Below are 26868 nucleotides of genomic sequence, written 5' to 3'. Positions count from 1 at the left end.
AACAGAGACACAAGGGGCAGCAAATGCTGGGATGTGGAGTGCGAAAACAGGGAGAACCAGAGGTACTCCGCAGGTCAGGCAGCATCCAAGGAGAGAAATGGATGGCTGAAAATTCGGGCTGAGATCATTCTGCTGAATATATTTGACCTGACCTGCTGAGTTCCTCCAGTGGCTCGACTCTGCACATGGTGAAAGCAGTCAATATATGATTGTCGTAAATGATGAGAGTATTTCAGCTCCCTGCTCTCTCCACTGCAGCTTTTACCCTTCTTCACTTTATTCTCTGCTCCTGTCTAACTTTTCCTTTCACACCCTTATCCTTCAATCACCTCTTCTCTTCCTCCCACCCCCTCGTCCTTCTGAATTCCAACGAGTACAGACTCAGAGCCATCAAACGTTCCTCGTATGATAACCCTTTTACTCCTGGGATCTTCCTTGTGAGCCTCCTCTGGACCCTTTACAATGCCAGCACATCTTTTCTAAGATGAGGGGCCCAAAACTGTTCACAATACTCACGGTGAGGCCTCACCAATGCCTTATAAAGCCTGAGCAACGCATCCTTGCTCTTGTATTCTCGACCTCTTGCAATGAATTTGCCATCCTCACCACTGACTCTACCTGCAAGTTAACCTTTTGGGTTTTCTGCAAAAGGACTCCCAAGTCCCTTTGCATCTCAAGATTTTTGGCTTTTGTCCCCATTTAGAAAATGTTCTGCACATTTATTTCTAATACCAAAGTGCATGACCATGCATTTTCTAACTTTGTATTTCATTTGCCACTTTCTTGCCCATTCTCCTAATCTGTCTAAGTCCTTCTGCATCCTACCTGTTTCCTCAACACTACCTGCCCCTCTACCAATCTTCATATCATCTGCCAACTTGGGAACAAAGTCATCTATTCCATCAGCTGAATCATTTATATACAGTATAAAAAGAAGTGGTTCCAACACCGATCCATGTAGAACACGTCTAGTCACTGGCAGCCAACCTGAAAAGGATCCTTTTATTCCCACTCGCTGCCTCCTACCAATCAGGAATTGCTCTAACCATGTTAGTAACTTTCCTGTAATACCATGGGCTCTTAACTTGGTAGACTGCATCATGTGTGGCATCTTGTCAAAGGTCTTCTGAAAGTCCAAATAGACAACATACACTGCATCCCCTTTCATGTCCACAGAATCTCCCATCTGTTCCCCTCGTTATTGAGTCCCCAATCACTACCGCTGCCTTCTTCTCTCTTTCCCTTCTGCACCACGGACCCATGCTCAGTGCCTGAGACCTGGTCACCGTGACGTTCTCCCAGGAAGTCATTCCCCACAAAAGTATCCGAAGCTGTATACTTATTTTTGAGGGGATGGCCACTGGTGTGTTCTGCTCTAATTGCCTGTTTCTATTTCTCCTGACAGTCACCCAGCTGCTCACCTCCTGCAACTTTGGGATTTGTTCCCAGAATCATTCTGTTGAGCCTCTTCTGAACTCTTATATAGAACATTAGAGCAGGACCTTCGACCCTCGATGTTGTGCCAACTTATTAACCAACTCCAAGATCAATTAAAAGCTTACAATTTTCACTGAAATGTTACTGTTCCTCCTGTCTCCTATCTTTTGTGTAGTGGATGTTCAACAGGTTGCTGCCTGGACTTGTTCAACCTATCCTCATATTGTCTTCTGAGGATAGGATGAGTGAGCTGAGGCTTTTCTCTTGAGGATGAAGAAGCATGAGAGGTAACTTAATAGAGGTTTACAAGATCATAACCAGCATTGATTGAGTGGATATCCAGAAGCTTTTTCCCAGGGCAGAAAGAGATAAAGTTTTTTTTACAGAGCCTGGTAGATGTGCTGAACCACCCCAGGGATTGAGGTGGAGATAGGTAAATTAGGTACTTTGCAGAAACTCATAGGCATATGGATGATAGAAACATTGAATGTTACTGCAGGAGGGAAGGTTAAATTGATCTTAGAGCAGCTTAAGTGGTTTGCACAATATTGTTGGCTGAAAGGCCCATACTGTACTGTTGTGTTCAGTATCATTCATTGTAATTTCTTCACCTTCCCGTATGTTAAGAAATTTCCCCTTCTCTCCATTGCTCACCCGTACCTTCCTAATTCCGAACTCCTTATTGCTATCTCTCCAGTTCCTCACTCTCTATTTGCCCATCCCAGCGGAACCTCCACTTGTCTTCTTCTTCTTCACTACCCTGCATCCCACCCTCCCCTTCCCTGACAACATCTCTTTGATGCTTCCTCTCGGTTCACCTCATCAAGCGTGAAGATATTAAGCCATGTTGGGGGGTAATCACATACAGAAGATCAAATCTGGCTCATGGACGAAATCCCGCTTTTACAAACTCCATGGTGACTGTCGGACAGTGTTGTACAATTTCCAAAAGATCCTGATGTTGGCCGGGAATCAGTCTGTGAGTATTGACGAGTTTTGGAGGAATGATGTTGGAGGGAGCATGTTTAAAGAAAGTTTACAAAAGTATTTGTCCAGAGCAACAACCCTGCCTGTGATGAGTCCATGATTCCTGATATGGCTCCATGCTGAAGCCAGTGGAGATTCAACATCAAGGCACCAGTATACATTTTACTTATTTCATTGAGAGATGCAGCGTGGAACAGGCCCTTCTGGCCCATTGAGCCGTGCTGCCCAGCAACCCACCTATTTAACACTAGCATAATCACAGCAGAACTTACAATGACCAACTAGCCTACCAACTGGTTCGTCTTTGGAATGTGGATGGAAACTGGGGCACCCGGAGGAAACCCACGCACTGACGGGAAGAACGTACAAACTCTGTACAGACGGGTTACAGGTCCAAGCACCCATGGCACAAGCTGTAATTGTGTTGCACTAACCACTACACCCCTTGACCTTTGATGCTGTCTGTGTGGAGTTTGCACCTTCTCCCTGTCGCCATATGTGTTTCTCCTGGGAGCTTCACTTTCCTTCCATTTATTAATAATTGGGATATTATTCTCACAAATGACGAGATACAGTGTACAACTGTGTTTTGCATAAATCACTTTGCACTGAAATGGACCTTGTTTTTTTGTAATTATGTTTTTTCAATACATTGCATATAATTTTATTTTCTAATGAATGCTGCTGATCTGATTCTATGAGCCTGTTATGCTGTTGAAAGTAAGTTTGTCATTGCCCCTGTTCACACATGTACTTTACATATGACAATAAATACGATGGACAGCTACACAGATTATTTAATAATGTAAGTACATTGAAGTCATACAAAGGAAAAACAATGCCAAAATGCAGAATATACACCCAATGGCCATTTTATTCTGTATCCCTGTACAGCTGCTCATTAATGCAAATAACTGTTCAACCAGTAATGTGGCTGTCCCTGTATTCTTGAGCTGTTACATCTTCAGCCCAACAGGGAACAGAGAGAATGACCTGTGTGGTAGGATTTCCTGGTTATGTTGGTGGCTTTAAAGGCCCTTAAGTTAATTGGCCTCTGTCAATAGCCATTAGTGGATAGGTGAGTGGTAAAATTTAGGGGGACTTAAGGTGAAACTGTGGAGCACCACAGGCTCATAGCAAAATGCTGGAAGAATTTAACAGGTCAGGCAGCATCTATGGACTAGAATAAACAGTTGACATTTTGGGCCAAGACCCTTCATTAGGATGACATAGGAAGGAAGCAAAAGCCAGAGAAGAGGGTGAGAGGAGAGGGAAGAGTAAAAACTGATAGGTGAGAGGTGAACATGATCAGGGGAAAGGTGGGAGATGTGAGAAGGGGGATGAACTGAGAAGTTTGGTGACATGTGGACAAGATCTCTTCAATGTCCCTAATGTATCTGCCTTTACCACCACTGCTGGCAGTGTGTTCCATGCACTCAATATTCTGTATAGTTTAAAAAAAGCACTACATGTGACATGCACCCTATACTTCCTCCAGTCACCTTAAAATTATGCCCCTTCGCATTAGCCATTTATGCTCTGGGAAAAAGTCTCTGGCCATCTGCTCGATCAATGCCTCTTATCAGCTTGTACACTTTGACTAAGTCTCCTCTCATCCTCCGTTGCTCCAGAGAGAAATCCTACTTGCTTACCCTATCATCATAACATTTGTACACTGGTCCAGATATGATCATTGTAAATTTCCTCTGTAGACTCTCTGTTGCTTCCACATTCCTCCTATAATGAGGCAGTGGTGTGAGCTGCTTCACCATGAGTTGGGAGGGGCATGAGCTGAAAATATGGAAGCACAGATGGACTATGGATGTGAGCTGGTTGTGTTCCAAACTTGCAAGCAGATCCTATATTATAACAAGGGATCTTTGATAAACATGGCATTTACATCATCTCTTGAGTCTTTGATCTGGTTTTTCCAGGGCATCAACATTGAGCAATACAGCACAGTACAGGCCTTTTGGCCCACAATGTTGTGCTGACCCTTAAACCCTGCCTCCCTTATAACCCTCCAGCTTAAATTCCTCCACATATCTGTCTACTAGTCTCTTAAATTTCACTAGTGTATATGCCTCCACCACTGACTCAGGCAGTGCATGCCACACACCAACCACTCTGAGTAAAAAAAAACCTTCCTCTAATATCCCCCTTGAACTTTCCACCCCTTACCTTAAAGCCATGCCCCCTTGTATTGAGCAGCGGTGCCCTGGGGAAGAGGCATGCACAAGAATTGTCACATTATACTTTTGAGAAGAATGAGATATTTCTAAATGCCTCACTGTGCCCCAATTCTGCCTTTGTTAATCTGCTGAGTACCTTATCTTTTATTCTGAGGATACTGCAGGTCATGTCCTTCTGCAACTGGATGTTCGACTTCCTAACTAGAAGACCACAGTCTGTGCCTTTTGGTAACACCATCTTCACCTCACTGACAGTCAACACTGGGGCATCTCAGGGATGTGTACTTAGCCCACTTCTTCAATTTCTGTATACCTCTGACTGGGTGGCTGGGCACAGCTCAAATGCCATCTAAAGATGTGCTGATGGGACAGCCATTGTTAGCAGAATCTCAGATGCTAACAAAAAGGTGTACAGGAGTGAGATATACCAGCTAGTTGAGTAGTGTCACAGCAACAGCCTTCAAGGAGCGATGCCTTGAAAAGGTGTCCATCATTAAGGAAATCCACCACCCAAGAGATGCCCCCTTCTCATGTTACCATCAGACAGAAGGTACAGAAACCTGAAGGCACACACTCAGCCCTTCAGGAACAGCTTATTTCTCTCTGCCATCCAATTTCTGAATGGACATTGAAGCTATGAACACTACCTCACTACTTTTTTATTTCTGTTTTTGCACAACTGATTTAATTTAACTATTTGGTATACATATTTAAGCTTGTTGTAATCAGTGGTTTGCTTTCTATATTATCAGTATTGTATTGCTGCAAGAAAGCTCAGAAATTTCACAGCATATGCTAGTGATATGATTCTTATTCTGGGTATTGTGAGAAGTTTTGTGGCTCCCAGGTAATAAAGGATTTGTTAGCATTGGAGGCTTTGGACAGGGTCCAGAGTAGCATGGGAGAAAACCCAAGAATGAAAAGGTTAACATATCGTAAGTGGCTGAATGCTCTGTGTCTTTACTCAGTATAGTTCAGAAAAATTAGGGGGATCTCCTTGAAACCTATCAAATATTGAAAGGCAAGATGGAGTGGTTGCTGACAGTGTGGCATTTATAGTAGAGGAGTCTCACGACCAAAGGACACAGGCGCAGAATAGAAAGACACCGCCTCTATTCTGAGAAGGGGAAGAATTTCTTTAGCCAGAGGGTGGTTAATCTGGGAAAGTCATTGCTGCAGACAGCTCTGGAGGCTAAGTCATTGGGTATCTTTAAAGTGGAGGTTGATAAGTGCTTTATTAGTCAGGCATCAAAGGTTATGGGGAGAATGCAGGAAAACTGGTTGAAAGAGTGAAATAAATCAGCCATGAATGAATGGCGGAATAGACACAATCAGCCATATAGCCTAATTCTGCTCGTCTGTCTTATGGTCTTTCAGCAGAAAGTGACAGCACTTTAAGTGTTGCATTGTGTTAAAGTTGAAGTCCATTTGATTGTCACCTGCACAAGTCATGTATGCAGGGATGTAATGAAAAACTTACTTGCAGCAGCATCACAGGCACATCACATCAGATAAGCAACAGTCACAGGGAAAAAAAATTAAAAATAATTCATTCACATCTCTTACAAGAAAGAGTAGTTTGAACAAAATACAATAAATTTTAGTGTATTCTTGAGGCAGCAGCTTCTGCAGGTGGGGTAAGGTACGTGTTTGTGTTGTGTTGGGCAGCTTCTTGCATTCCTTCTCATTCGAATTGTCGTAAAAGTCTATGATGGTATGAGTCAGGATAATTTCATTAGTACGTCTAGAATATTGTTTGATGACAATCCACACCTTCTTAAACTCCCGAGAAATTAAAGACACTGAGGTGCTTCCCTTGTTATTGCATCTATGTGCAGGGCTCAGGACAGGTCACAGTGAAGGAGCTAACAGTTGATCTAACCTGGTGCCAGCATATTGATGTAGTCATAATGAAGGCAAGACAGCAGCCATACTTTATTAGCAGTTTGAAGTGATTTGGCATGTCAACAAGCACGCTCAAAAACTTCTATAGTTGCACCATGGGGAACATTCTGACTGGCGGCATCACTGTCTAGTATGGAGGGGCTACTGCACAGGACCGAAAGATACCCTCCCCCCTCCCCCCCTAGATTATGTATTGCATTGAACTACTGCTACTAAGTTAACAAATTTCACGTCACATGCTGGTGATAATAAACCTGATTCTGATTTGCCAGAAGAGATATGATACTGATAAGATGCTACTTGTGGTGGCGTGTTCAAGGCTTTCAGGAGAACAAGTAATCTTGTTTCTAAATGGTGAAAGTGCTGTTGAAAGGTTGACTATTTTCTTAGTGCATTCACTGGCACATCAGAAAGTTGGAGTATAAGGAGTCCATTAAACCCATTGATCCCTGCTTCTACTTGTTCTCCAGATGAATATCCTTGCATCTTACCTGCATGCCCTCCATTTGATTTCTCCAGCCTCCTAATTCTTTGACATACAGAGTGCTGATCATACTCAGTGGGTAAATGGCCTGATTCTCCTCCTATGTCTTATGGTATTATTGTAGCATTCTAAATGGTTGCATCACTGCCTTGCTATGGATGGGCCACTGCACAGGATTGCAGAGGGTTTTAAATTTAGCCAGCTTTATTGTGGATACCAACCTCCCAAGCATCGAGGACATCTTCAATGCGTGATGCCTTAGAAAGTCTGCATCCGTCATTAAAGATCCCCACCACACAAGACATGTCTTGTTTTCATTATTACAATCAGCGAGGACGTGCAGGAGTCTGAAGGCACACACTCAGCTTTTTAGGTATAAACCCATGAACAACGCTTCAATATTTTTGCTCTGTTTAGCACTGATGAGCAGGTTAATTACCGTAGATTCCGGACTACAGAGCGCACCTGATTAAAAGCCGCTGGCTCTAATTTTAGAAATAAAATCAATTTTTTACTTGTAAAGGCCGCACCGGATTTTCGGCCGCAGGTGTCCCACGTTGTAATATGAGATATTTACACAGAAAGATATTACACGTGAGGATTTTTTAACTTTTAATTAAATCCATAACAAATCCATTAAATCCGTAACAAAAACAAATACATACTGCATGATTTTTTTTGAACCGTGCCCGTAACGCGGCTACTTTTAAATATACGTTGCGTATACTTCTTTACTGAACAACGTTCCAATATCTCCTAACGACTGGTAAAAAATATATATACTGCAGCCTACCAGGAAAAGTTATTGATCGCCTTTAACTTAAAAGCAGCGTTTTGGCTCCGCCGCTCCCCCCCTCCTTTCCGTTTATCGCAAACTGGTATCCCACAAGATGCGGCGAAACCGGGTGTGACGTCATAGCATCCCGCGATGTAGTACAGAAAACAAATATAGTTAAAACTCTTCTAACTTTAACTAGAAAATGAATTACTAAGAGAAAATATTATAAACTAAATAACTGCCATAAAGGCAGCACAATGCTTTTCTTCGAGTGTTTTCCATGTTGATGAGGGTGAGTACAAATGACTGATTTACAATAATTTAATTGTGAAAGTGCGCTTGATTAATCGTACAATTTCATTGGACCTCTGTGAACTACTCATCAATTTTATTGGTCTACTGTTACGAGGCAAAATGTTTACGAGGCGGCATGAAAAAAAATAATGCATTAGCCGCTTCGTATTAAAGGCCGCAAAGTTCAAAGCAGTTCAAAATGTGGGAAAAAAGTAGCGGCTTAAAATCCGGAATCTACGGTAGTCATTGTAAATATCCTGTGATTATACTGTTGTGAAATTGGTGGATTGCATTGCAGAGCAGCACTTTGGGTCGAGGGGCCTTATTCACACAATATTTCATAATAAAACAATAAATGAATAATATGTGTGCGTTAGTCTAGTATCTGCAAAATGCCTTGTGTTTATGCCTTTGAATCTGAATTTCTTATTCTTATGTTTGCTGTTATTTTACTCCCCCTCTCTAACCGTCACCCCTGAACCCCTGTGGTCTCGATCTCGATCAGTGACATTTAGGAGTTGAGGCCCGGTCACCAGTCGGAGGGGATGCAGCAGAATGCCATGGAAATGCCCAGTGACCACTGTTTCACCATCGTCTTTAAAGGCAGCAAGCTGGACCTGGTGGCCACTGACAGCAAGGAGGCCTGGCACTGAAATTATCACTTCACCAAACTCAAGAAACGAGACTCCAGCATGAACAAGAGGGAGTAACTTGCGATGCTGGGGTCAAATCAACACGTAGAAACAAGCTGGATGAACTCAGCAGGTCGGGCAGCATCCGTTGAAATGAGCAGTCAACATTTTGGGCCGAGACCCTTCGTCAGGACTGAAGTCCTTCCAGGTGAGGCAACACTTCACTTGTGAGTCTATTGGGGTAATCTATTGCATCCGGTGCTCCCGGTGTGGCCTCCTGTACATTGGCGAGACCCGACGCAGATTGGGGGACCACTTCGTCGAGCACCTCCGCTCTGTCTGCCACAACAGACAGGATCTCCCGGTTTCCACCCACTTCAACTCTGCTTCACATTCCCATTTGAATATGTCCATAGATGGCCTCCTCTACTGCCATGATGAGGCCAAACTCAGGTTGGAGGAGCAACACCTCATATGCAGTCTGGGTAGTCTCCAGCCCCTTGGTATAAACATCGAATTCTCCAATTTCCGGTAATTCCCTCTCTCTCCCTTCCCCCATCCCACTTTCTTTTTTTTTTGTAATTTTTTTAATTGAAGTTCATCAAACAAACATTTCCGTAAGATGTATTTCAGACATTGTACATATATATCATATACCGTAGATTCCGGACTACAGAGCGCACCTGATTTTAAGCCGCTGGCACTAATTTTAGAAATAAAATCATTTTTTTAAATGTAAAGGCCGCACCGGATTTTAGGCCGCACCGAATTTTCGGCCGCAGGTGTCCCACGTTGTAATATGAGATATTTACACAGAAAGATATTACACGTGAGGATTTTTTTAACTTTTAATTAAATCCATATGGTAACAAAAACAAATACATATTGCAAATGCTTTTTTTCGAACCGTGCCCGTACGCGGCTACTTTTAAATATACGTTGCGTATACTTCTTTACTGAACAACATTCCAATATCTCCTAACGACTGGTAAAAAATATATATACTGCAGCCTACCAGGAAAAGTTATTGATACCTTTAACTTAAAAGCAGATTTCGCTCGGATCCAAAGCCGCTCGCGGAATCCGCTCCCCCCCTCCTTTCCGTTTCATCGCAAACGGCATTTTCCCACAAGACGCCGCGAAACCGGGTGTGACGTCATAGCATCCCGCGATGTAGTACAGAAAACAAATATAGTTTAAACTAAGTAGGGTAGGTAGCACAGTGCTTCGAGTGTTTTCCATGTTGATGAGGGTGAGTACAAATGACTGATTTACAATAATTTAATTGTGAAAGTGCGCTTGATTTATCGTACAATTTCATTGGACCTCTGTGAACTACTCATCAATTTTATTGGTCTACTGTTACGAGGCAAAATGTTTACGAGGCGGCATGAAAAAAACCTTGCATTAGCCGCTTTGGATTATTGGCCGCAAAGTTCAAAGCTGTTCAAAATGTGGGAAAAAAGTAGCGGCTTAAAATCCGGAATCTACGGTAATCATATATATCACAAAATCTCCACAAAGTATTTATCTGGGGTATACACTTATAGAAAAGAGTGGAAAGAAAAAACAAGCAAAAGGAAAGAACTATGTACAAATAGGGAGTGATTTTTTTTTACAACAGATTCATTGATTTGTGAGAATAAAATCAGGCCTATGAGGCATTATGTAGTTAAACCATTTTTCCCAGTATGAATCAAATTGTTCCAGCTTATGATTAACAGATGCTGTTATCTTCTCTATTTTGTAAATGTCCATTGTAATTTCCATCCATGTATTTAAAGTTGGGCTCTCCTGTGATAACCATTTCCTAGTAAGAGTCTTTTTAACAGCCACCAACAATATATTCATTAAATATTTATCTCTTTTCAACCATTCTTGAGGTATATATCCAAAATATATGGTCTTACTCTCCAAGGGTATTTCACATTTAAAGATGTCTTGTAGGGCATTGTGTATCCCCTCCAATAGTTTTTGATAACAGGGCAGTCCCAAAAAATATGATAATGATTTGCATTTTGATTTCCACAATTTCTCCAGCAAACAGGGAGGTTACTATCATAATGGGATTTGTGAGAGGGTGTAATAAAATATCTTATCAAGTTTTTCCATCCAAACTCCCTCCATTTCCATTGTTGTCCATACTTCCTCAGATATGATTATCCCTCCTTCCTTCTCCCATTTTGTTTTAATGTATGAAGTCGAATGTGTTTTAAGATTTGACAACCCCTTATACATGCTTGAAATGATTCTACTACCATTATCTGAATTATATGCTTTTCTAAAGAGCTCTATCAAGCACGTATTTGCCTTGGTTACATTTTTAAGCGTCTTATTAACATATTGTGGCAACTGTAAATATCGATGATAATCTTGTTTTTCTAATAAGTGTTTCTCTTTAAGCATTTCAAAACTGAACAGTGTTCCTTCTTTCATTATGTTGCAAAGAACTGTTATTCCTTTAGTTGTCCAGTCCTTAAATGTAGCATCCAATTTCTTTGGTATAAAATCAGAGTCATATGCACACCATTTAAGAATTGCAATATCTCCCTCTAGATTATATTCTTTTATAGTAGTTTTCCATATTTTAAGAGTCAATTTCACCCATGGGTTATCAATAGTATTTATGTACCTTTGTATGGGGGTGGGAAGTACCCGCTTCTCAATGTTTTTCCATTGAGCGTCATATGATGGGTTGCACCAACATACGAACTCTAGGCCTTTTACCCTGCCAAATATACCTTGAGAGGATCTTGTTCCATTCATTGAATTGATTTTGATTAATCTCTATTGGTAGGGTCTGAAAGAGATATAACAGTCTGGGCAGTATATTCATTTTAATAGACTCAATCCTTGAACTGAGACTGAAAAATGGAATCAGGTTCCATCTTGCCATATCTTCCTTAATTTTTTTATATAAAGGCTGATAATTACATTCTGATAATTTTGCCAAATCTTTTGGCATAATGATGCCCAAATATTTGAAAGACTCTGTGCCATGCCCAGGGGTATTGACTTTCAATTTCTCTTGGTGGGTTATAATAATATGAAAGTAATTGGGTTTTATCTATGTTGATCTTATCCTGATAATTGACCATATTATTCAAAGGATTGCATCAATTTAGGTAAAAGGTATGTTGGTTGCCCTAGATAGATCAAAATGTCATCCGCATAACAAGCCCATTTATGCTCTGTCCCTTTAATAGTAATTCCCCTGATATCTTCATTTTGTCTGATGTATTGAGCTAATGGTTCCAGATATAACGCGAAGAGTAGTGGTGACCATGCACAACCCTGTCTCGTGCCCCTTTCTAGGGTAAGACTATTTGATAAATATCCATTGATTTTAATCCTAGCAGTAGGCTTGTCATATAGTGTCTGTATAGTTTTAATAATTGTGTCTTGGAAACCAAATCTCTGTAAAGCTCTGTAAAGAAAATTCCAATTAACCGAATCAAATGCTTTTTCAGCATCCACGCTTATCACTATTGCTTCGATTTAATTTTTTTGTATATGATCCATAATGCGAAGTGTCCTTCGTATATTGTCTTGAGTCTGGCATTGTCGTATAAAACCTGTCTGATCATTACGTATCAGTATGGGTAGAAACTCCTGTAATCGTTTGGCTATGATGGAGGTAAATAACCTATAATCTACATTAAGAACGGATATTGGTCTAAATGACCCGCATTCCTTTTTATCCTTGCCGCCTTTCGGTATAGCTGAGATTATCGCTTCCTTCCAACTTGGTGGAATTTGTGCCTTTTTTAGAGCCCAGTTCAGTGTGGGGAGTAAAACAAGAATTAACTCATTTTTAAATTCTTTGTACCACTCTGCCGTATATTCATCTGATCCTGGTGACTTGCTTAATTTAAGCCTACTAATTGCAGCTTTTAATTCAACTTCAGTTATGTCAGCAGTCATCCTTCTATTTTGTTCTTCGCTTAAAGTGGGTAACTCTAGAGAATTCAAGAAGGTGTCAATTTGGGTTATGCTTCCCCCTGGAACTTTGGAATATAGAGTTTTGTAAAACACTTCAAAAGCTTCTTGAGTTTCATTTAGCTTATTTTTTATCATTTTTGTTCTTGGGTCCCTAATTCTATGAATTGTATTTTCTGCTATCTTTTTTTTTCAGTTTCCACGCCAGTATTTTCATAGATTTCGATCCACTTTCTCTCTCTCTGTCAATCTTTTTATTAATATTTAGAATATTATGAATGAGATACAATTCAAATAATGGTAAGGGATTACAAATATATAGACTCCCATTATACATGAAGTAATACATAAACAATGAATAGAGCATAAGTAAGTTTCCCAAAGCATAAACCATATAGTATATATATGAACAAGGTAAGTTTAGATATTTCATAATATATAGTGTAAAAAAGAGAAAAAAAAATCTATCTAAGAAAGTTAGCTAATCTACTAATCTAGTATCAAGAAAAAGAAAAAAAACAAAGAAAAAAAAACTTTTAAAAAGAGAAAAAAAAAAAGGGCTGTTCATAGTATCTCACGAGTATACATAAACATCTATGACGTCAACTCCGATCCTCTCAACATACATACGATTAAAGCTGAAAAAAAAACCAATAAGCCCGGCACAGGGCCATTACATCATATGAAAATATTGAATAAATGGTCTCCATATCTTTTCAAATTTAATAGAAGTATCAAATACAGCACTTCTAATTTTTTCTAAATTTAGACATAACATAGTTTGAGAAAGCCAATGAAATACCGTGGGAGGATTAATTTCCTTCCAATTCAACAAAATAGATCTTCTAGCCATCAAAGTGAGAAAAGCAATCATTCGACAGGCGGAAGGAGATAAGTGAAGTAAGTCCATCATCGGTAAACCAAAAATTGCGGTAATAGGATGGGGTTGTAAATCAATGTTCAATACCGCCGAAATAATATCAAAAATATCTTTCCAATATTTTCTCAAAAGTGGACATGACCAAAACATATGAGTTAAAGAAGCGATTTCTAAATGACATCTGTCACAAATAGGGTTTATATGAGAATAAAAATGAGCTAATTTATCCTTGGACATATGGGCCCTATGTACAACCTTAAATTGTAATAATGAATGTTTGGCACATATAGATGATGTATTAACTAATTTAAGAATTCTATCCCAATTCTCAATAGGAATAATAAGATTAAGTTCTCTTTCCCAATCATTTTTGGTCTTATCAAAGGGCGCTGAACGTATCTTCATAATTATATTATAAAGTTTTGATATAAGCCCTTTTTGAAAAGGGTTTAATTCAAACAAACTTTCCAAAGTATCTGAAGACAGAGAATTTGGGAATGAAGGAAGTACCGTACTTAAAAAATGCCTAACCTGTAAGTATCTAAAAAAATGAGATCTAGGCAAATTATATTTATTAGCTAGTTGCTCAAAGGACATAAAACAGTTGTCCAAAAATAAGTCGGAAAATCTTAATAATCCCTTAGTTTTCCAAGCCAAAAAAGCATGATCTATAATTGAGGGAAGGAAAAAACAATTAGATACAATAGGACTATTTAACATGAATTGAGTCAACCTGAAAAATTTCCGAAATTGAAACCATATACGTAAGGTATATTTAACTATCGGGTTGTCAATTCGCTTCGGCAGTTTAGAAAGAGCAAAAGGGAGAGATGTCCCTAAGATAGAACCCAGAGCATAAGCAGAAACCGATTTGGTTTCCAAACTCACCCAATGAGGGCCAAAAGGACCATCCCATTCTTTCAACCAACATATCAAATATCTAATATTAACTGCCCAATAATAAAATCTGAAATTAGGTAATGCCAACCCACCATCCTTCTTTGTCTTCTGTAAGTATATTTTACCTAACCTGGGATTTTTATTCTGCCATATATATGAAGAAATTTTTGAATCAACATTAGTAAAAAAGGATTTCGGAATAAAAATTGGTACCGCTTGAAAAACATATAAAAATTTAGGTAAAATAACCATCTTAATAGCATTAATCCTACCTATCAGAGATAAAGATAATGGTGACCACTTAGTAAACAAACCTTTAATCTGATCAATTAAGGGTAAAAAATTAAACCGAAATAATTCTTTATGGTTTTTGGTAATTTTAATCCCTAAATAAGTAAAAGAATCGTTAGCTAATTTAAAAGGTAAAATACCATAATTTGGGACCTGTCTATTCAAAGGAAACAATTCACTCTTATTAAGATTTAACTTATACCCAGAAAACTCACTAAATTGAGCCAACAATGATAAAACTGCTGGAATAGATTTCTCAGGATTAGAGATGAATAATAATAAATCGTCTGCATATAAAGATACCTTATGAATATCTGTTCCACGATTAATACCTAAAATATCCTGTGATTCTCTGATGGCAATTGCCAAAGGTTCTAAAGCGATGTTAAATAGTAATGGACTAAGAGGACAACCTTGTCTAGTGCCCCGAAATAAACGAAAAAATGGAGATCTTTGATTATTAGTAAACACCGAGGCTACTGGAGTTTGATATATCAGTTTAATCCAAGAAATGAAGGTCGGACTAAAATTAAACTTCTCCAACACATAAAATAAGTAGGGCCATTCAACTCTATCAAATGCTTTTTCCGCATCTAATGATATAACACATTCTGAAGTATTATGTGAAGGAGTATAAACAATATTCAATAATCTCCTAACATTGAAAAAAGAATAGCGATTTTTAATAAAACCGGTTTGGTCTTCCGAAATAATTTGGGGTAATACCTTCTCCAACCTAGAAGCCAGCAACTTGGAAAAAATCTTAGAATCCACATTCAATAAAGATATTGGTCTGTAGGATGCACAATCAGTAGGGTCTTTATCTTTCTTCAGTATTAAAGAAATGGAAGCTCTATAAAAAGATTGTGGCAACTTCCCCAATCTAATTGCTTCTTCAAACACCTTGCATAGCCAAGGAGATAGAGTGTCAGAAAAACATTTAAAAAATTCTACTGTATACCCATCTGGACCTGGTGCTTTCCCAGAATTCATTGAGGAAATAACCCCTTTAATTTCCGCATCCGTAAACGGAGTATCTATTACTGAAATATCATCAGATGATAGTTTTGGAAAATTCAATTTCCCGAGAAAATCACACATGGTATTATGATCCTGAGGGAATTCAGATTTATACAGGGAGGTATAAAAGTCTTGAAAAGACTTATTTATGTCATCATGGTTAACTGTCAAATCCCCATTCTGCTGTCGAACCTTAGTAATCTGGCGTTTAACTGAAACATTCTTCAGCTGACTAGCTAACAGTTTTCCTGATTTATCACTATGTATATAGAAATCAGATTTGGTTTTCATTAATTGATTTTCTATCGGAGATGTAAGTAATAAACTATGTTCCATTTGAAGTTCAACCCTTTGTTTATAAAGTTCCATGCTAGGAGTAGTCGAATATTTCTTATCAATCTCTTTAATTTTATCAACCAGTAAAAAAGTTTCCTTCTTAATGCGTTTTCTCAGACCGGCAGAATACGAGATAATCTGTCCACGTATATACGCTTTTAAAGTGTCCCAAAGTGTTCCGCATGTGATATCCTCCGTGGAATTAGTTGAAAAGAAGAAATCAATCTGTTCCTTCATAAATTTAATAAAGTCCGGTTCTTGCAATAAGGTAGAGTCAAATCGCCATTGTCTAGCATTTAAAGCTGTATCCGTAAAATTAATAGAAAGTTTTAAAGGAGCATGGTCAGAAATAGCTATAATATCATAATTACAACCAATTACCGATGGAATAAAACAAGAGTCAATAAAAAAATAATCAATTCTCGAATAGGAGTGATAAACATGTGAGAAAAAAGAAAACTCTTTGTCATTAGGATGACGAAATCTCCAAATATCAAAAACTCCATTATCAGTCAAAAAGGAGTTAATACAAGTGGCCGACTTATTGGGTAGAGTCTGAATAGGTGTAGATTTGTCCATCAAAGGAATTAAACAACAATTAAAGTCACCACCCATTATTAACTTATATTCATTTAAATTAGGTAAAGAAGTAAATAAGGACTTAAAAAAGTCAGGACAATCCACATTCGGGGCATAAACATTAACCATAGCAACCTTTTTATTACCGAGTAAACCCGTAATTAACAAAAATCTACCATTCGGATCCGAAAGGATATCGTGTTGAACAAATGTAATAGAGGAGTCAATAAAAATTGAAACTCCCTTAACTTTGGTATTCGAATTCGAATGATACTGTTGACCCCGCCAAGACCTAAAGAAGCGATATTTGTCCTCCTTCCTCACATGAGTTTCTTGTACAAAAATAATATGAGCATTAAGTCTTTGGAATACTTTGAAAATCTTCTTTCGTTTAGTCGGATGGTTTAATCCATTAGTATTCCAAGACACAAAGTTAATGGTTTGAACCATGTTTCTAAAGTCATCCCTTTGGTATATAAAGGGTTAACCATGTTATAAACTCATGCATCCGGAAGAGGGACAAAAATAAAGAGCGGACCCGGAAGTGACGACATCGTAGACATATTTGTAGTTCATGAACAGCCCAAGTAAAAAAACTAAAACAAATTGATAAGAAAAAAATTGAAAAAGAAAACAGGCCAACCCCCACCCCCGTATGAAAAAGAAAAAAAGCCAAAATATGGCTAGAAAAAAGAAAAAATGAAACTAACTCTACCCCCATATCAGCGGCAGACCACTCCGTATTTAACGGATATATATATAAAAAAACCACCCAAACTTTAAGAATTATGAACGCAGTACTAAAAACTGCGCTTCTTAATATGCTGAGTTGTAAAGAAAAAGGGAATAAAATCATTAAAAGTTTATAAATCGGGTTATAACCCAAACAAATCAAGAAGTATTTAAACTATGATAAGCGATGCATTATAGGAAGAAGACGAAAAAAGAAACAATAACGCCATCTTAAACTAAACCAATACTTTACAAAAAACCATTATCTTGATATTAAACAAAAAATTCACTTCGAAAGGTTAAAAATATACCTTCAAGGGAACAAAAATAATAGACAAAAATATAGTGTAGTAGTTAAAGTGTATAAGACAGAGCGATTAATATAACGAAAACACACTTTAACTTAAATATGAAGTATAGGATAAACCTACACCAATAACCAGAGACTAACCCTGGTTTAAAAAATCAAAAACCATCTTTCACGATCAGAATCACTCATTTACTGGAGAGTAGTAACTGTATCAGTAGGGAAGTTCTCTTCCAAATACTTTTTCGCTTCAAAGGTAGACAAAAATACTTTACGCGGAGCATTCGGGGGGGAGATCCTGAGCTTCGCCGGGTATAAGAGCGCAGGTTTTAGGTTTTTTTCATAACATTCAGACATCAGAGGTTTAAAAAGCAGCCTTTTTCTCATGATTTCTGGGCTGAAATCCTGGACCAAGCGAAAGCAATAATCACGAAATTTAATCATCCCAGCCCTTCGAGCTTCACGAATGAGTTGTTCTTTATCGTGTACGTAATGAAATCGGACGATTACCACCGGGGGCTTATCTGAAACCGTCGGTGATCGACTCCAAATTCTATGTGCTCGGTCAAGTAGCGGAGGGTTTACTGGAAAAACCGACGGAAACGCATCTTTTAGAAATTGAGCAAAGTATTTCGAAGGATCGCCTTGTTCTATGCCGTCTGGGAGACCAAGTATGCGTAGGTTCTGTCTTCTGGACCGATTCTCCAAATCGACACTCTTGGCTTTAAGTGTCTCCACCAATTTAATAGTCGAAATTAAATCCTGTTGCAATTTTTCAATTGTCAAATCTCGTTTCCGCGCTTCTTCTTGCAGCAATGAGATAAGCGCTTGCTGCTGGTTAATTACTGAATCCGTCTTAACCATATAATCTTGAAAAACCTTTATGTCTCGTTGAAAAGCCTGACGTTGTTCCTCAAATTTTTTATCCAAAAGCTCCATAAGCAGTTCATAAGTTAACTCAGTGCGTTGAGGTTGAGCTGGCTTCTTTCCATTACCGTTCGGGTTTCGCCCCGGTTCTCGTCGTTTGGATCTAAGAGCCATTTCTGTTTGCATATCTTCCAAAATGCACGATAAAATCTTAACAATAAGCCCGAGAAAGTAGCAAAAGTCTTTTGGTGTAGGTAATAATAAGTTGAATAAGGGTGATCAAAGGTTAAAATAAGTAAAGATTATGGAGCGGATCTGAAACAGTACTCACTCCATGAGCGTCTCCCGCTGATCTCCCACTTTCATAATGTCTCTGTTTCAGAAACATTAAGTTTTTCCTGATTCCTTGTGTAGCCAAATTATTTATTTCATTCCTAATTCTTTTAATTTCCCCTAATGTATCCTGTGCCAAATTCAATTTGTGTTTTTTCTCAAGTTTCTTCAGCTTATTTTGTAATTCCTCTAATGTTTTATTCCTTATTTTTTTCTTACATGAAGATATTGCTATAATTTTCCCTCTTAAGACCGCCTTCAGAGTGTCCCATAAAATGGGAGGTCAAACCTCTTCATTATCATTAAATTCTAAGTAGAGACCAATTTCTTTTTTAATTTGTTCCTTAAAGTACGGAGCATTGAGTAGACTTGAATTTAATTTCCAAATAGTATTCTTTGGTTGTAGGTCAAAATCAACAGATAAATATATAGGTGCATGGTCACTTACATCTATTGTCCCAATTCCACAGGTGTTTATTTTGCCTTTCTCTTTTCCAAATGTTATGAAATAGTCTATTCTTGTATATACAGAATGTGGAGCAAAATAATAAGTGTAATCCCTTCTGTCAGGGAAAAGGTCCCTCCATATATCAATTAAACCAACATCCTAAAAAAGTGTATGAACTTTCTTATGTAAAGATTTTGTTTCATAGGTTTTTCTATTGGAAGAGTGTAAGTTTGGTTGTAATTGTAAATTTAAGTCTCCCCCACATATTAGGAGACCTTCTGTTTCCGTTACCATAATATCAGTAATTTTCTGAAAGAAACCAGTATCACTTCCCGGGGGTGCGTATATAGTCAATAGAGTAACTGAATTGCCATCTATATTCCCCCTTACCAGAATATATCTGCCTTCTTTATCTCCCAATTCGAATATTTTTTCAAAATTTAGCTTACTTGAGATAAGAATAGCAACTCCTCTCCTATGTCCTGATTTATATGAGGAGAAAAACAGATTAGTGAAGCCCATTCTCTTTAGTTTTTTATGCTCATTATCACTTAAATGAGTTTCCTGTAAATATACTACATGGGCTTCTTTTTTCATTTTGGATACAATTCTCTTACGTTTGATTGGATTTAATAGCCCATTTACATTAAAAGAAATGAATTTTACCTTGTCCTTAGCCATCTGTATTTATCTGTCAATGTGTCATTGAAGTTAGAATAAAACTTAATCCATCTACTCCCTGAACAAATAAGAACCAGGAAACTCAAATAATAACAAAAATGGCAATGAACGTGTGATTCCAAGGCTGAGGTCTCTAATAAATGACCCTGCGTTAAGCTAGAGGAAATGTCTAGCTGTGGGGGATAATCCCTCCTACTTGTGAGTTGAGGGCCCCCATTGCAGTATTCGTAAAAGTCAGTGAACAAATCCATTACACAGAAAAGATTTCCCTGTGTACTCCTATATATACATATATATGCGCGCGTGCACACACACACATACACATACATATATATATACACACACACACACACACACACACACATATACATAGACACACACAATTCACACATACATGCACATATATGTACATATTCTCATTTTGGTGGGTAAAAAGGAGTAAGTGAGCGAATAAAGAATAACTAAGTAATATAAAATCCACATTATAATAAGTATTTCTCGAGATAGATATATCACCGTGTACTTTTGCTTCTGTTTAGCTTCTCAACATTTTTAAAGTTGGCCAAACCTTATGGCTCTTCTGAAAGGGATGAGGACTGTGTTTGGGAAACTACTGGTCTCTTCCTGATATGTTTCTCTCGGCCTCCTCACGTCTCCTGCCTTCTCATTTCTCGCACTATTTCCCATGCCGAGTGGGACAATTCCTCAGCCAGGCTTTCCTTCGTTTTGGTCATGCTCACGGGCAACCCTCTGGCCTTCATGTCTGTAGTCACCTCTTCCACTGTCTGGTACAATTGTGTCCCGTTGTCATAAAGCACTTGAAGTTTAGCAGGGTACGGAGTTTGAAATCTAATCTTATTTTGCTTTAATACTCGCTTTACTTCGGAGTATTCTTTGCGTTTCTGGAGGACCGCGGAAGGGGGGGTGGTAATCTTGGTCGAAATACATTAATTTATCCTCTAAAAACACTCTCTTCTTACCCAAGGCCCTTCGTAGAATCTCCGCTTTGGTGCTGTACCAAAGGAATTTAATTATTAATGAGCGTGGCTTTGTATCCTGAGTATGTTTTGGGACTAACGCGCGGTGGGCTCTTTCGACTTCCAACTTCATAGCCGGGGGAAGATCCAGCGCGTCCCGCAGTAACTTTCCGACAAACTCCGTCATAGATGAGCCCTCTGCTCCTTCGGGAACGTTGCAGATTCTGATATTTTTCTGCCGTGATCTTCCCTCCAGGTCAATCAGTTTACCTTCTTGGTGATGTATTATTTTTATTGTCTTGCTCAGTATCCGTTCCACATTTTGAACGTGATCTTCCACCTTCTCAATGCGAGTCTCTGCCACCGCTGTTTTTTGATTAACGTTGGCGAGCTCTGCCTTAATATCACGGAGCTGCTGCTTTTTATCTGGCTGGACCTCCATTATTTCTTTCAGGATTTCAAATACATTTGCTGCTTCGACTGAACAAGGCCCAGCAGCCGCCTCGCTAGCACGCGGTCGGGTAGGAGAGCCGCTCGCTGCACACCTCTCGGACGCGGGCTCCACAGTGTCGCTTTTTTTATTTCCATTTCTTCTCCCCATTCTTGCCCCTCTTTTCAGTTCAAATATCTTTCAAAAAATATTATATTTGATGGGTTAATGGGGTTAATACGCATTTTTCCGGAGGAGCTAGTGACTTAAGCTGCCATTCTCGATGATGACATCACCGGAAACCCCGCCATCCCACTTTCACTTTGTCTCCTCTTCTAGCTGCCTATCACCTCTCTCATGATTCTGCCTTCTTCTACACAATGCTTTCCCCTTAGATTCCTTCTTCACCTCTCCTGCCTATCTCCTCCCTGTTTCCCCTCCCCCACCCCTTGATCTTTCCTCTGATTGGTTTTCCACCCTCCCCCTACCTTCTTTATGGGGCACCCTGCCCCCTCCTTCTTCAGTCTCGGCCCGAAACGTTGTCTGCTCATTTCAACAGATGCTGCAGCTGCCCGATCTGCTGAGTTCATCCAGCTTGTTTGTACGTGAGGTTTTGAATATCTTGTTCATAACAGCATGATGTTTACAGTGTTTTGATTGCAGATGAAGAGATTGAATAAAAACAATTCAACTAGGTAAGTGGTGGGAAATCCCATAAAAAATCAATTTGGCTTTCTCAGAGTTTTGGAAAATTATCGTGAATATCACTGGTATCCAGAAATGTTGCTTGCTGCACTTGAATTTTGCTTGATTTGTTATCTCACTGTGCAGCTTAATAAGCTATTCTTGCAATGTGATGTCAATGTCATTCCCATCTCACAATATCTCCCAATGTTCTTCCAACATTATGGCAATCAGGTACTGATGGTGGACACAGTGTATGCAGAAACATCAGGAACAGCATTTTTTGTATGAACAATGAATTCTCTGTATCTTCCTATCATAGAAAAAGCATTACCAGATACACAAGTCATTATATTTTGCAGTGGATTTTTTTTTTAAGAAATAGCTCTTGATTTCAAATATAGTTTCACATTTGGTATCTGCCTTAAGCTTTCAGGCAAAAAGTCATTTTCTCACTGGTGTAATCTCATGTGAAAAGTATCAGTATTGAATATACATACAAAAATAAATTCAGCTTTTTAGTATTTCTTAGATGTGTGTCAAATATTTTTTTAAAATGCTACAATATATTGAAATTCTATGGTGTTACCACCTTTTAATGAAGTCCTTGATGCCAAGGAAACTAGTGCCCATTATGAAGTTTATGACCCTACGTCGCTTTTTCTAATCTGTGCAATTGCACCTCCATATATGAAGTTTATGCAACCAGTCAAAATGCCTGGTATATACTACATTGAGTGGAGTCCCATGTAAGATCGTAATGAGGTAGATTGTGAAGTGACAACTCTTTTTTTATCGTACTGCAGGAAGCTGGTTTCCATGATGTGCTGAGCTGTTTCCACAACACGCTTCAATTTCTTGTATTCACATGCTGAATCACAATGTGGTAGATTGTGAAGAATACTATGGAGCTATTCAACAGTCCATTAACTGCAGGATGGAAGCTGTACCTGACAAGTCCGTTCCCCTCTATGCTGAAGATGATGATGTCTTATTACTTTGTCTCTGGAATATCGTTTGAAGCTCGGACCATATTCCCTTGAAATAGGCAGCAGTTCTGTATCTGACCGAAGTAACTCCACATACTCACGGCGCTGATGGTCCTCGGAGTGTCGCCATGCGTGGCTGCCATCTTCTTTGGCTGGTTAACCTGCTGGAAGTTCAGTAGGAAGGGCCAGAAGTAGGAAGCTGGACCAGAAATTGAGTGGTTGAGTGGGAGAATGGAATCTGTGGCCAACAGGCCTGTAAGTGAGCGACAGATCTCTGTGGGGTGAGGTCGGCTGGGGAGTGGAAGCGACCGAGGAGAAGAGAGGACAGCTGAGATGATTCTGAAAGCAAGAAGATTCAGGCAGGCAGAAGAGTGGATGGGAGCGACACAGAGGCAATGGGGGGCTTCCAGAGTTAGAAAACTGGTGTCTGAAGGTAAGATAGTTAAATCAAATTGAAAAGATGAGTTGTTGTATTTCAACAAAATCAGATGGCTGGAATCCTAATTCTTATGGAGTAGATGAAGGTAAAAAGGGGTTAGATAAATAGATCTGTATGTTTACTTGAGAGAGTTTGAGAAATTAAGTGTATTGGCAGAAATGTATATCTTTGTGGTCTTCTGCTGCTGTAACCCATTCACTGGCCAGCTGGTGGCGCAATGGCATCAACACCGGACTCCAGAGCGAAGGCTCCCAAGTTCGAATCCAAGTCTGGCCATCCGTGAGCACACTTTCCATCCGTGCCGGGTTGAGCGTCAAGCCTCGTAAAAAATATAATGGTCGAGTCAGGAACGTTCATATTGTGACTTGGTTAACCTGAAAGAAGACCAATCCTGACACGACGTGCCAGACAAGAATGGCCAAGAGTGTCTGGTGTGACACGCTCAAAAAAACCCATACAATTCAAAGTGTGACATTTTGTGCATTCAGACATGCTTTTCTGTACACCACTCTTATAACGCATGATTATCTGAGTTACTACCATGATCCTGTCAGCTTGAACTAATCTGGCCATTCTCCTCTGACCTCTCTTGTTCACATGTCATTTTTGCCCACAGAACTGCCGCTCACTGGATGTCTTTATTCTTTATCCCATTGTTTTCTGTAAACTCTAGAGACTGGTGAGTGTGAAAATCCCAAAACAATATCAGTTTCTGAAATACTCAAATCACCCCATCAGGCATCAAGAGTCGTTCCACGGTCAAAGTAACTGAGATCACATTTCTTCCTCCATTCTGATGTCTGGTCTGAATAACAACTGAACCTCTTTACCACATCTGCATGCTTTCATTAATTGAGTTGCTGTCACGTGATTGGCCAATAAGATTGTTGTATTAACGAACAGGTGTATGGGTGTACCTAATAAAGTGGTCATTGAGTGTACTTTAAGACTTTGCAATTCTGTAAAGTTTAAGCAGTATTAATAAGTAGAAAAGACTGTGACTCAAAAATGAATGCGGATTCTGATCCTCGTTAGTGCTGAATTCATCTTTCTGTATGCTATCTCTTTCTTGGCCACTACCTCTCTTTTTACCTCTCCATGAAATAATCTAGGCTGTCCTTCCTGATGAGGGGAGTCACTCTGTTTGGCAGGTAAGAATTGTGGCTGTGAAACAATCTCAGGTTCTGGGGCCTCCTCCGTGGTGGTTGTAGAAGTGCAGGAAGTGGTTCTGACAGTTCCTTGTGTTGTTGAATTCACCTTCCTGTTTGCCATCTCTTTCTTGACCACCTCGTCTTTTTACCTCTCTGTGAAGTAATCTAGGCTGTCCTTTTGAAGATTAGCTTTATTTATCACGTGTACATTGAAACAGTCAGTGAACTGCCTGATTTTGTGTCAATGTCCAACACAGTCCACGGATGTGGTTAGCAGGGGGAGCGGGGTGCAGAAGGCAGCCCGCAGTTGTTGCCACAGTACTCGGACCAACAAAACATGCCTACCATTCACTAACCTGAACCCGGACGTTATTAGAATGAGGGAGAAAACCATAGCACCCAGAAGCAACTATTCCAGTCATACAAAATTCTTCCAGACGTTGGTGAGAATCAAACCCTAATTGTGATCTTTGGCACTGCAAAATGGCAATAGTGATACCCTAGCTGGTAACTTGTAGAGGAGTTCTGAACTCTTGCTTGATTGAAACAGGTCTTGTTCAACTGGGCTTATGGAATGACTCAATGAGGAGGTACCAGTTTAATTGTTTAACTGCCCCTTGTCACTGGTACAGCACTGTAGAGTGACAGTGCAACACTCTCACAGTGCTAGCGATGACCAATCAAGGTTCAATTCCGCTGCTATAAGGAGTTTTTACATTCTCCCCGTGACCACATGGATTTCCTCCGTGTGCTGAGATTTCCTTCCACCTTTCAAAGATGTACGGGTTAAGTTTAGCAAGTTGTAGGTGTGCTTTGTTGGCACTGGAGGTGTGGTGATACTTGCAGACTGCCCAGTACCACCTCACACAGTGTTGGTCATTGATGCATTTCATTCAATGTTCAATGTTCCTGTGAGAAATAAAACTAATGTTTTTGATAAAGCTAAGCTTGCACTATCTCATCTCGTACCCACTGATATCACTGAAGGAAAGATGCTTGGGTGTGACAATGTACAGACAGTTTCTGTCAGAAACACCAGGATGCAATTGCTTGCTTACGGGAATGGTGACAGAGTAAACAGTACACATGGCAGAAATTCCACAAAAAAATTGAGTGATGAGCACAAAGTAGCAGAGTGCAATCAAGAATCCTGAATCACAGTGAAGACAGATGTAAATATAAGCTGTATCTCTGCATCTTGCATCTTGGTCAGGCTACGGTTTTATTCCTCAGTACGTGAAATGCGTCATTTGTGTCGATAATAAACAGTGTGAGCATTGTGCTGGTATAGCCCGCCAGAGACGCCATGCTTCCAGCACCGACGTAGGCGCACAATCTACTAACTGTGACCTGCATGAATTTGAAATGTGAAGAAACTCACAGAGTCACGGGGAGACCTCCTTACAGACAGCGGTGGGAATTAAACCTCGACTGGTGAGTGCTGGCACTGTTAAGCTTTGCACTAACTGACAGCTAATGAACAAGATGGAGAGTGCAGTTAATTAAAGCATCTGTGAGACCATGATGTGTCACAGAGCCCTACAGCAGGGAAAAAGGCCCTTTGGTTTACTATCTCAATGCAGACCCATCTATAGTGGCCCCAGTTATCTGCATTTGATATGTAGCTTTCTACATATTCAATGGACCCAAAGATATTTTAGGGTGACACTTATTCTGGTTCCAAGAGCAGCAGTGTAATTCATGTGAGATTCCAACAGCACAAACTTGGACTTAGGTATTTACTGCATGAGGGCTACCTGCCGAAGAGGGAATGTCTGGTGTGCCAAAGGACGTTACTGATAATAGCTCCAATTGAAGTTGTATACTCAGACTGGATAATGGAATAGAGGTCATGTACTTAAGATGAGAAGTGGTAAATTCAGAAGAAATATATGGGACAGGTGGTTTTTTTCTCCCACACAGAGTGTTGCTGCCAGGGATAGCAGTAGAGGCAATTATAATGGAGATATTTGAAAAGGCTCAAAGATATGGACATTGTGTAGGTAGAAAGGATTAGGTTAGCAAGGAATTATTTACTATTTTAAGGTTGTTATAGCCAGGGGTGGTATGGGGACAAGATTCCATTATCTATTAAGTGCTCCCAGTGCCATGTGCCTCTGATAACCAAATTCAGCTACTGGTATTCACGTGTGGTTTAGCTAACAAGCCCATCGAA

The 26868-nt window shown here is 39.5% G+C and overlaps 1 long non-coding RNA gene across 2 annotated transcripts in view; it reads left to right on the top strand.

Moving 5' to 3' along the window:
• LOC140717122 (uncharacterized) overlaps positions 1 to 26868 on the top strand; it is a 33578-nt gene that overhangs the window by 5467 nt on the left and 1243 nt on the right. Inside the window, exons 3-4 of one of the 2 annotated variants that reach the window (XR_012096450.1) lie at positions 8583 to 8917; positions 22920 to 26112. This is a non-coding gene — a long non-coding RNA (uncharacterized lncRNA). Of the gene's footprint in view, positions 1 to 8582; positions 8918 to 22919; positions 26113 to 26868 lie in introns of those variants that run through there. The other variant, XR_012096449.1, reaches the window with a different exon arrangement.

Source organism: Hemitrygon akajei, chromosome 27 (genome assembly GCF_048418815.1).
Source record: "Hemitrygon akajei chromosome 27, sHemAka1.3, whole genome shotgun sequence".
Classification (NCBI taxonomy): domain Eukaryota; kingdom Metazoa; phylum Chordata; class Chondrichthyes; order Myliobatiformes; family Dasyatidae; genus Hemitrygon; species Hemitrygon akajei.
Note: the sequence above shows the minus strand (reverse complement) of the source record. Positions and strands in the feature narration are given on the sequence as shown.